Source organism: Cervus canadensis, chromosome 28, assembly GCF_019320065.1.
Source record: "Cervus canadensis isolate Bull #8, Minnesota chromosome 28, ASM1932006v1, whole genome shotgun sequence".
In the NCBI taxonomy this organism is placed as follows: Eukaryota; Metazoa; Chordata; class Mammalia; order Artiodactyla; family Cervidae; genus Cervus; species Cervus canadensis.
Genome location: NC_057413.1, coordinates 49,179,064 through 49,191,804, shown reverse-complemented (window position 1 = coordinate 49,191,804; position 12,741 = coordinate 49,179,064).

Genomic DNA, 12,741 nt, shown 5'->3' with positions numbered 1-12,741 from the left:
AGCATGTGTGATCCCCAACCAGGGATCAAACCCGCCCTTCCTGCATTGGCTGCACAGAGTCGTAACCTCTGGACCATCAGGGAAGTCCTTAACTCTACTTCTTAATGAAGATCACACTGCAAAAGAACACATGGAATGGTAGATATCATCGCAATCATCTTTGGAAAATATAATCTGGCACAGATGACATTAGTATTTTCTAAGACTAGGAGGGCAGCACAGGTGAGGAGTTGTTATTTAGTCGCTAAGTCATGTCCACCTCTTTTGTGACCCCATGGACTCTAGCTCACCAGACTCTGCTGTCTATGGGATTCCCCAGACAAGAATACTGGAGTGGGTTACCATTTCCTTCTCCAGGGGATCTTCGCAACCCAAGGACAGAACCCTCACCTCCTGCATTAGCAGGCAGATTCTTTACCCACTGATCCACCAGGGAAGCCCATACAGATGAGGACATGAGAGCTCACTTTCAGACGCATTGAGTTTGACGTGGCCGTTGATTACCTAAGCAGAGATGGAGGCTAAAGCCCCAAATCTGCCTTTACCCATCCACTCAGCTGCCCATCCATCTGCTAGTCCTTTGGGGAACAACTTTTGACCTTTCAGTGGCCAAGCAGTTTCACAGAACTTTCTACTGGGGAGGACGAGAGATGGAGATGAAAAGAGACCAAGACAGCTTCCTCCCAGGCAGTGTCAGGCCCTTCATAGTTATAATAAACCTTTCTGCTGGCTCCATCCAAGGCCCCAGCACCAAGGTGTTGTAAAAAACAAAAAAAAACAAAAAAGAGGCTCAGAGTCAATGAGAGGCAGCTGGTTGAAGCATTTCCCAGTTTCTCATATGACTCATAAATTTGTTACATGGTGAGGAAATTCCCTGAAAGCTTTTTGGCATGCTCATCCAGTCTGACCAGTAGCTAAGAAACACATAACCTTCCAGTTAAGAGAAGGAAAGAAAACATACAAGGCTTTGACACCAGGCTTAAATGGAGGGTCACTCTAAAAGCTTTCCTTCCACCGAGTTCACAACAGCTTTCTGGGAGAGATGGGAGATTTATTAGGAAGCTTGCAGTTATAACCAGACTTTAAATGGTAGATGGATCATGGGGAGAGGTGTGTGTGTGTGTGTGTGGATGAATGCATCCACATGCCTTAAAGTATAAGGCCTGACTGAGATAGATAAAAAGAGAATTCTTTCCCTGAAAGGCCTTTCTCCATTTACTGAGAATGCATAGCCCCAGGCACACAGATGTCCAGCCTACCCTTAGTGAAGTCAGGGCCAGGACAGAGGCAAATTATGAAGTCAGCCCCACCTCTCCTATCACTGCCCTCAGAGAAACACTGCCCTTTCTAGGGGCTCACATTCCAGTGGTAGAGAAAGCATCAGTCCCTTTACCCAGGATGTGTTATTGTTGCTCCTAAGTCGCTAAGTTGTGTCCGATTCTTTTGCAACCCCATGGACTGTAGTCCACCAGGCTCCTCTGTCCATGGGATTTCCCAGGCAAGAATACTGGGGTGGGTTGTCATTTCCTTCTCCAGGGCATCTTCCTTACCCAGGGATCCAACCCTTGTCTCCTGCATTGGCAGGCAGATTCTTTATCGCTGAGCCACCAGGAAAGCCCACCCAAGATGTAACTTCAGGCAAACTGCCTCACCTATCTGTTAGAAGCCAGGATGATGATTAGCTTGGGGAAGGAGGGTGGGGCAGTGCCCAGAAGGGGCACGAGGGGGCATTCCTGGGGCACTGGTGATGTTCCACATCTTCTGGGTGGTGGTCGTCAGAGGTGTTCACTTTATGCTAATCTATCAAATTTTCAATCAAATCTAGTGACTCAATTATTTTTAGACAAGTAGCATACTACTTGATATCTGGCAGCACATGAGTGTCAACCGATCCCGTCTCCCAGTTTGTGGGGCAGAACTCTCTCCATAGAATGTGTTCTCTATATGTATGTTATACTTCTATTAAAAGTCAGTTTTTTTCAAATACCTTTTCTACATGCTCCTCAATTTCCTCATCTAGGGATAGAAATAAACACCTCTTGCTTTATGGAAGTGTGGCAAGGATTAGAGATATTGACAGAAAGTGTCCAGCACAATACCATCATATAGTAGACACTGCAGATGACAAATTGTGCTCAGGTGTTGATCTCCTGTGATAGGAAAGGCTTGTCACAATAAACCATGGCGTCCACTGCCCTGCCTTCTCATCCACTCCCAACCATTAACTCCAAAGTGTCTGTTGATTGTTTGGCACTGGTGTTAGTTTCCGCAGAAGAAGAAGGGGGAGGCAGAGGATGAGATGGTTAGATAGTATCACTGACTCAATGGACTTGAATTTGAGCAAACTTTGGGAGATAGCAAAGGACAGGGAAGCCTGGCATGCTACAGTTCCTGGGGTTGCAAGGAGTGGGACACGACTAAGCAACCGAACAATAACAATTATTGTCAGGGTTAGATTTTCAGAATTAAAATCAGTAGGCCAATTATTAGGAATGAAGGGGAAAAACAAGGGTTTGAACATATTGGTTACTTACATTGTATTAAAAAATAGGAACCTTTGAAAACCCAGTGGGTATTGCCAATGTTGAATAAAAAACAGTGAAAAAGAGTGGATATAGGTATAACTGATTCACTTTGCTGAATAGCAGGAACTAACACAACACTGTAAATCAACTATACTCCAATAAAAAAATTTTTTTAATGCAAAGAAAACAAAGGAAGCAGTGGGGATATTCTAGTGGAAAGAATTTCTTGTGTAGGGACTTCCCTACAAATCCAGTGGTTACGGTTCCATACTTCCACCGCTGGAGGTGTGAGTTCCATCCTTAGTCAGAGGAACTAAGATCTCACAAGCCTTGAGGCATGGCCAAAAAAAAAAAAAAAAAGAATTTCTTTTGCAAGGGCTTGGAGACATGGAGGCAAGAAAGGGCCTGAAACACACAGAGACAGTGGAAGAGCATTAGTCAGAGCAGAAGCTGATGGACACAAGGGTGGATAGGTGGTGTTGTTGTTCAGTTGCTAAGTCATGGCCAACTCCTTGCAACCCCATGGACTGCAGCACACCAGGCTCCTCTGCCTTTCACTGTCTCCCAGAGTTTGCTCAAAATCATGTCCACTGAGTCAGTGATACTATTTAACCATCTCATCTTCTGCCACCCCCTCCTCCTTTTGCCCTCGATCTCTCCCAGCATCAGGGTCTTTTCCAATGAGTTGGTTCTTCATATCAAGTGGCCAAAGTATTGGAGCCTCTACTTCAGCATCAGTCCTTCCAATGAATATTCAGGGTTGATTTCCTGGTACAGAGTTTGGATTTTCCCCTGAAGGCAGTGAGAGAGATTCTGGGTTTTCAAATAAGTGTCAGGACCAGAGCTTCATCTCAGAAAGAAAACAGGGTGGTAAGTGAAGACTGAGGGGAGGGGGCAGGATCAGGAGATGCTTAAATCACTTTTTTTATGTGGTAACATAGGCAAATAAAATTTACCATCTTAGGTATTTTTAGTGTGCAGTTCAGTACTGGTTCAGTGCAGTGCAATGCAGTTCAGTTGGTCTATTCACATTATTGTACAACACATCTCCAGAACTTTTTCATCTTGTAAAACTAAAACTCTATACCCATTGATCAACCAGTCAATCCTAAAGGAAATCAACCCTGAATATTCATTGGAAGGTCTGATGCTAAAATTCCAATACTTTGGCTACCTGATGAAAAGAACCAACTCATTGGAAAGACTGGAAGCAGGAGGAAAGGGGGGAGACAGAGGATGAGATAGTTAGATGGCATCACTGATTCAATGGACATGAGTTTGAGGAAACTCAGGGAGATAGTGAAGAACAGGGAAGCCTGGAGTGCTTCGGTCCGTGAGGTCGCAAAGAGCTAGACACAAACTTAGTGACTGAACAACAAATACCCATTGAATGACAACTCCCCTTCCTCCCTCAGATCACTTTGATAAGACTTGTTGATTTACCAGATGTGGGGCTAAGGAGGAGGGAGGAGTAAGGGGTGACTCCCAGATCTGGGGGTTAGTAGACTGGTGAGATGGTGGTGCCATTAACCACTTCCAGATACATAGGATACTTCAGTTATCTATCGCTCATAAGCCATCCCAAAACTTAGTGACTTAAAACAGCAGATTCATTACTGCTCAGGATTTGGAGGGTTAGCTGGACGCTTCCTTTGCTGCCTGGATCTGGGCTCACTGGCTGGGCTGCCTTCAGCTGGAGGGTCCGTTGGGCTGGCACATCCAAGCTGGCCTCACTTGTGAGCCTGGCAGTGGGCACTGGCTCTCAGTCAGGGCACCTCCGTTCTCAGCCCCTCTCATCCTCCAACAGGCTGGACTGGCTTCCTCGCGTGGCAGCCGGCTTTTCTTAAAGACTAGGCTTCAGAACTCTCACAAAGTCAATTCTGCCACATTCTATCCATCAAAGCAAGCCCCAAGGCCAGCCCAGATTTGGAGAAGGGGAGCTAGACTCCACCCTGGACAGAAGCTGCAAAGGAGGTGTGGCCATAAAAAAAGGGGGGCCAAGTTTAGCAGAGAAAACAAGTTTATGGTCATAGAGAATAGAAGAGAAATTAACATTAACTCAGAGGAAGAGAACTCCCAACCCAAAGGGAACCACAGCACTTAAAGGAATTGAAAAGATAGATAGAAGGGCCTCCCTGGTGGTCCAGGGGTTGAGAATCCTCCTTGCAATTCAGGGGACACCAGTTCGATCCCTGGTCTGGGAAGATTCCACATGCTGTGGAGCAACTAAGCCTGTGTGCCACTACTTCTGAGCCTGTGCTCTAGAGCCCACGAGCTGCAACTGCCGCGTCCACACGCCACAATCCGTGATCACCGCAAGAAGAAGCCTGCATACCGCAACTGGAGAGCAGCCCCTGCTCTCCACAACTAGAGAAAACCCACGCGCAGCAGTGATGCTCCAGTGCAGCCAAAAAGAAAGTAAATAAATATTTTTAAATGAAATATATTTTCTTTAAAAAAAGAAAAGAAAAGATGGACCCAAAGACGAAATAAGGTAACTTGAGTAGAAAGTCCCATGGGAAATCTCTGTTCTAGAAGCCGAGAGGAGAAAGTTGTTGACAGAATCCTATGCTGCCAAGATATTAAGCTGCATGCAGTTTGCCTTTAAAAAAAAAAAAAGAATTATTAGACATGGTTACTGCAAAGACCCCAATGAACATGTTGAGAGCCTCAAGGCAGAGTGAGAAGAAAAGACATGCAACGGCTCTGGCTGGTGAGCCTGAAGGCACTTTGTCTACACACCCAGGACATATCACACCCATGCATGGAGATGCTGAGATTGAATCTTCTGGCAATAGGATTATTCTTCCCCACCCATTGACCAGCAGGCTCCTGACCGGCTTTGGCCAATAGGATGTAGACGGAGTCGTATGTGCCACATCTGGGCAGAAGTGTGAGAGCCACAAGGGGGCCCCAGTGCTCTTCCCACCCCCCACACCGGGAGTCCCGCACGGAGGCTGCTCCTTCAGCCTGGATCCCAGAGGACAGACAGTGTCACAGCCAACCTGCTGCTGACATGGGGGCTATTTCTGTAAACCACTGGGATGGCAGGGCTGTTCGTTAACATAGCATAACCTGGCAAAAGCTGACTGATAGGATACTCAGTGAATCCAATCAACTTGAGACAAATTGATGGGAGCCCAGAATTGGGAGCGCTTAAGTACAATTGCACCCCCAATTCTGGGCTCTCATCAATTGGACGTGTAACCATTCTTAAGCACCCCAAATCCTGGGCTCTCATCAATTTCTTTCAAGTTGATAGGATTCAGTTGGTGGCTCAGATGGTAAAGAATCTGCCTCCCAATGCAGGATACCTGGGTTTGACCCCTGGGTGGGGAAGACCCCCTGGAGAAGGGAATGGCTAACCACTCCAGTATTCTTGCCTGGAGAATTCCATGGACAGAGGAGCCTGGTGGGCTACAGCCCATGGGGTCACAAAGAGTGGGACATGACTGAATGACTAACACTTTCACGTTTTTGTTTTTTTCTTTCCTAAGACTGAACGACTAACACTTTCACGTTTTTTTTCCCCAAGTATGTTTGAGGTGATGGTCAGAAAGGAGCCCCAGAGAAGGAAACATTTGTTTCTAAACCTTGAAGTCTGGTCAGAGCTTAAAGAAGAAGCAGGACTTGCCTGGTGGACCAGTGGTTAAGAATCTGACTTGTAACACATGGAACTCAGGTTCAATCCCTGGTAGGGGAACTAAGAATTCCACATGCCTTGGGGCAACTAAGCCTGTGCACTCATATGCCACAATGAAAGATCCCATGTGCTGAAACTAAGACCTGACTCACCAGATAAATACTTTTTAATAATTTTAACAAATTTAAAATTTAATAAATAAGGAAGAGGCATGGGGGGATGTGGGGTGAAAATGTCCTAATAATCAAGACCACGGATACCTGGGTTCTTTTTTTATGTTATAACTTCTGCAGAAAAAGTTTCTAGTTCCTACAAATCATTGTTTTATAGCATGCTTTGGTTCTCTCTTGAAATACACTTCAAAAACCTGTAACCACAAACAGGGGCAGCGTATGAATAGCTTGGTCCAACCCAGGCAGGGCAAAAAGGTCCAAATAAAAGTGGGGTTTCAGAGCCGAGAAAACAGAGAGGGATATGAAAAGAGTTCCAGATTGTTGCCTGCAAAACAATTCTCCTTTTAAAAGACAGACATCTGACACCCAGGAGACATTCATCCATAGAAGCTGAGCCCCCTTGGGAATATAGAATTAAGGTCTTGGGGGTGTGGGAGGGTAGCTTGACAGGGCTTCCTATGGTTCCACTGACAGCCTCTCCCTCCCTCCTCAGGGCCTAGGTGACTTCGAAATGAAGCAGGAAAAGGCAAGCTGTGAACAGGTTGGGAATAAACCGTCTGGAATTCTGAGGCTGAACCAAACCCTTGGAACGGAGAGTATGTTCCAAGGCTTTGGGTGAGCAGCTTAGGTGGGGATGAATGTGAGCACGCGTATGTATGTGTGTGTACACACACACACACACACGTTCAATTTAGCAAAGGAAGTCAAGGCAAATAGTTTAATCACAACCATCCCTGGGGGCAATTTGGAATAATTTTCTCATTAGAGACTATAGCGTGCAGCATGACTAATGTTCAATCAGACAGTAGCTTCCCGCCCCTCACTCATTGCCATTATTCGCTGGCTCTGATTAATGGGGGAGGAGAGTCTGTCCTTCCTCTCGGGGCAGGGACAGTGGTGAGAGTCCAGTGATGGGGAGGGGGTGGTGGGAAGGGGAGATTTTTTTTTCGAATATAAACATGAGAAATAAAATAATGGGACCCCTCAGGGCTTGAAGCAGACCTGATTAAAGCTAGAGGCAGAATCAACCCCCCCACTCCCGGGGGGACCAAGATGCCAAGAAGGCAGGGCTACCCTCTGCACACTCCATCCCGATGGAGGCAGGGTTTGGGAACCCCTTTCTCCCTTTGCCTCCATTATTCCTCTCCCCTCTCCTCAGCTGTCTCCCTGCCTCCCTCTCTGTCCCCAGGCCTCTCCTCCTGTCTTTTCCCCCATTCACAGCATCCCTCACTGTGTCTGTTCCTGGCTGAATGGTACCCACTGTCTGTTTTCTCTGCCTACCCTGGTGGGATATGTGTGTGAACTCTGGACCCAGAGCTGTTAGTTTGAGGGAGCCCAGCTTCCATGCTCTCCTTTCAAAACTGCAGCCCGAGGACATCCCTGGCAGTCCAGTGGCTAAGACTCTGCTCTCTCGGGTTTGAACCCTGGTCGGGGAACTAGACCCCACATGCTGCAACTAGGCATTCACAGGCCTCAGCTAAAAACCCCACATGCCATGGGGTCGCAACAAAGATCTCAAGTGTGCCACAGCTAAGAGCTGGCACAGCCAAATAAATATTTTTTAGGAAAACTGCAGCCCGTGATGTTCCTATTAAAAGGGCTCTCAGTAATTTCTAGAACTTTGCTCCTCCAGGTGTTGTTCGTGGACCAGCATCGGCATCACCTGTTGCTGGTCAGAAACACAGACTCTGAAGCGCCTCCTCGAACCTACTGAATCAGAACCGGCACTTTGTCAAGACCCCCAGGGAATTCGTATGCACAGCAAAATCTGAGATGGGATAGCCTCACTTCTCATGTCAGATGAGGTGCCTGAGGCCCAGAGTGACACGGCTCATCCAAGTTAAAGATTGTCACAGCCGCAAACCCAGGACCCCTGATTCACTGCAGTCCACACCTCCCCCTCAGTAATAAGAAGCTCTATTGTGGTCGAGGTGCCTCTCATTTTAAGATAAGCAGTTTTCAGATGTCTCCTTCAGAGGTCACTTTAGAGGTCTGCCCCCCAAAACATGGGCTTCCCTGGTGGCTCAGACAATAAAGAATCTGCCTGCAATGTAAGAGACGCAGGTTTGATCCCTGGGTGGGGAAGATGCCCTGGAAAAGGGAATGGCTACCCACTCCAGTATTCTTGCTGGGATAATCCCATGGCCTGTGGAATCTGGCAGGGGTCCCTGGAATCATAGCATAGTCCATGGGGTCGCAAAGAGTCTGACATGACTAAGCACCTAACACTTTCACCTTCTTCTTTCCCTAAAACATTCACTTTGCAGGGGCACCTGGAGGTCTGGAGTTGCAAAGCCTCTAAAATATTTACACTGCAAACATCCCTGTTCTCCAAGTGCACTAAGTTATGGGCCTTCAGAAAACCTAATAATGCACACATGCTCTGATGCCCCAGTGGAGTGCAGCACAGGCACCTGTTTTCAGACCATGACAGAGACCAAAAAAATTCAGAGCTTGGCTCTTGTCCCCAAGAAATGTTCATTCCCAAGGCCGATCACCTGCCCCAAAAGATACGCATGCCTCAAGTCAGGATGGTGGAGGCCCCAGGTGCCATACACATGTATGTATAATTATGCCCATTTACAAAGGCTTGCCATTTCCTTCTTCAGGGGATCTTCCCAATCCAAGTATCAAACTCAAGTCTCCTGCATTGCAGGCAGATTCTTTACTGCTAAGTCACCAGGGAAGCCCCTCCTGGAAGTTGCCTGGGGGCCAACGCCTCCTTCCATGCCCCAGTTTTCCCAATGTAAAAAGGTAGCAGGAGGGAGTGACTCAAGGTGGCATCCTCTCTCCTCCCTCCCAGGAATCTGAGGTTTAGTGCAGGGGTCCCCAAACTCCAGGCCTTGGATTGCTACCTCCTGTCAGATCCATGATGGCATTAGATTAAAGTGCACAATAACTGTAATGCACTTGAATCATCCCAAAGCCATTTTCCCCACCCCCAGTTCAGTTCAGTTCAGCCACTCAGTCGTGTCCGATTCTTTGCGACCCCATGAACTGCAGCACGCCAGACCTCCCTGTCCATCACCAACTCCCAGAGTCCACCCAAACCCATGTCCATCGAGTCGATGATGCCATCCAACCATCTCATCCTCTGTCGTCCCAGAGGCACAGGTAAACGCTGGGGTCTGCTGAGTTTTGATTTTCATTAAATAGTGCTCAAGGCCTCAAAGTTTTTCCAGGAAGCCTCTCTTCCAAGAATCAGAGGCACAGGAGCACAGCCGTAACCCTCACAGCCACCCCAGCTCCCGCAGGCTGGGGTGCGAGATGAGGCATTGACGCCAAAAAAACCACTCCAGACCACTGGCTCCCACCGAAGCCGCTGGACAAGCCCACACATTCAAGCTCAGATGCAAAGGTCGTGGGGGGCACCCATGAGGTGAGGTTAGCCCCCCACTCCCTTCACTCCCACAACACCTGGCACTCCATTTAAGCAGCTGCCTTTCCCCTCAACACACCCATCCGGAACCTCCAGGCCCCCCAGCTGCCTGGACACCCACCTGCACTTCACGGGGCGCTCAGCAGCCCTCACAATCCATCAGTGACTAGAATAACCACCAGTTAGTGAGGGACTGCCCTTTTACCTGCCTCATTCAAGCTTATTACCCCAAGGTCACAACTTTAAAAAAGCATTTCAGCTCTAAATGGAGAGCTCGGCAGTGGGAGGCCAGTGGGAGAGGCGGGTGGAGCAGGCAGGATCCAGCAGGGACAGCAATCCGCAGCTGGAGGTCAGTACTCAGGCTCTGAACGGGGCAGGGAAGCGGCCCTCAGGGAAAAACAGGCCCCCAGCCCTGCCCTGCCCTCACTGGCAGCAGGACTCTGGGCAAGTATCTCCCCAATGTGAGCCCCAGGTTCCTTTCCTTGCCCAGAAGGGACCAGCAGGTTCTGAAAGGCTGTTCCCCCACCAGCCCCACACACTTCAGATCCTGAATCACCTGGGCTCTGAGCCTCCAGCTATGTGAACTCCCCACGGAGCTCTGACGTGGCTTCCAGGGCCCCTGTGTCTCTCCTCCCTCCCAGGTACCCATCCACTCAATGCCTTTAACATCTCCCCTCACAGACCAGCCCCAGGAACTGATGGAGGAGAGCAAAGTGGTCACCTGGATGCAGGTCACTCAGCTCAACCACCATCTCTCCCAAGAGTCCAATCTCTGACTTTGAAGACTACATGAAATGGAAGATGTGAATGTGACTGGCATCTTGAACTATCTTCCTCTTCAGGGTAAGGACCCTTCTTATTCCTTCATCTTTTCATCCCCCTACAGCTTCTAGGGCCATTCCAAAAGATATCTGCTGGATGGATGAAGGGATGGATGGATGGGTGGGTGGGTGGACAGATGGATGGATGGGTGGACAGATGGGTGGATGGGTGGGTGGGTGGGTAGATGGATGAAAGGATAGATGGATAGACAGGTGAATGATTGGCTGGCTGGCTGGATGGATGAATGAGTGAGTCAGTGGCCCCTAAGCTGGGAGACTACAGCAGGCATGCTGCCAGGCAGAAGACAAAGAAGCATTGGCTGCCACACCCAATGAGTAGTCAGGCCCACTGCAGACAAGGCCTGGCAGTTGAATCCAGATAAAATCTTTGATCAGCAATCTGTTTGGAAACCAATATGAATATTTGCCATTAAATCCATATCAATCTGTTTCCCAAGGCCTCTTTGCACAGTAAGGGGCACCTCTGCTGTCTGAGGCCCCAGTCATCTTTCCCAGTCAGTTCTTCAAATCAAGCTCTGCATCCACAATGGGAGGCACAGGAAGACATAGGAAGAAGGAACTCAGACGGGGGTGGGGATGGGGGTTCAGCAGCCACTGGCCTCCTGGGGCAGCAAGGCCCCAGCCTCCCTGGACCCACCTACATGGAAAGGCCTGAGTGGGCTGCAGCATCGTGGCCTCTGGCTCACCCTGGTTCCCACTCTGAGCCTCAGTGTCCTGAACCACTGGCCTCTGGGAGCCCTCCTAGCTCTGACACTGGGTGTGCTGTGGGCACATCTGGTGCTTACAGTGATTGTGGTCAAAGTGCCCACCAGACTGGAGGTCAGTGATGGATACACTGCAACTGTGTCCCCTTGACTCCTCCCATTCCCCTTAAAAAGCCTTCAGACACTCATGATGCTAACTAAGGAAATCTTGCTGCTCAGGCGTGGCCCAGCCCATAGCATGGGCGCCACCTGCGAGCTCATTAGAAATGCAGAATCTCAGGTACCCACCCCATTTTAACACAATCTCCATGGCACATGCACACACAAAGAATTGGGGTCTTGGGCACTCTGATCCCAGGAGGAGGCTGCCATGAGGATGTTCATTTGAAACACAAATGTAACCAGGCATCCTGTTTGGTTTTATGTCATTTTGTTTGTTTGCTTGCTAAATCTGGCTAATCTAAACCCAGAACAACCTTTGGATGAGCAAGCAGTGAATATGTCATTATCCCTACTCTGCCGAGAGGAAAGAGAAGTCTGGGACTTTCCACTGTGCCCACACTCCCAGAGCCAGTGAGTGACGGAGTTAGGACAGGACCTTGGGTTTCAGATTCCAGCCTGTCCTTTCCCCACACCAATAGCTCCTCATCTGCCCCAGCAGAGAACTTACTAAAAATAAGAATGAGATGGGAGACAGGGATGCACCCAAACCGATGGTGGGGCCTTAAAGGGAAACAGGAAGGCTATGTTTCTGTCTCACACATCTTCAAATTGTCTGACTGGTTCTCCTTGGGAATGCCTTGCTTTTGTGATTTTTTAAATTTATTTATTTTATTTTATTTTATTGCTTTTTGTCTGTGCCATGGGGCACGTGGGAACCTTAGTTCCCCGACCAGGGATCAACCCTTGCTCCCTGCACTGGAAGTGCAGAGTCTCAATCACTGGATGGCCAGGGAAGTCCCACTTTTGTGGTTTTTAAAACGAAATAAATGAGCAAATGCACTCCATCTAGTCAGGGGCAGGAGGTGGGTGGGTTTGGGGGAGTGGAACCCAGCACAAGAGAACGAACTATTTCAAAGTCTCCTCTGGAGCTTTTTCACACACCCGGGAACCCAGCTCAAGGAAGCAATCAGACATGCAGACAAAGATTCCTTTATGTACAGCCTGTACAAACCATGCTTTCAAAAAATATTGAATGTCACGAGAAAATGCTCATGATGCTCAAAAGGAAAAGGACACCAAAGTGAGTGTGTGTTACTGTTACTGTTCCAGAAAGGAATGTATGTATAATGCTAAAGATTAGAGTTGTGCAGAAATGTTCCGTGTGATTTGGGGAGGGAGAAACCATTACGGTTGATACTTTCTTAATTCTCTAAATGTTCTCAGTGAACATGCAGCCTTCAAGATTTTTTGAAATAAAAATAAATATGCTTGTTGGGACTTCCCTAGCGGTCCAGAGGTTAAGACTCACAGCT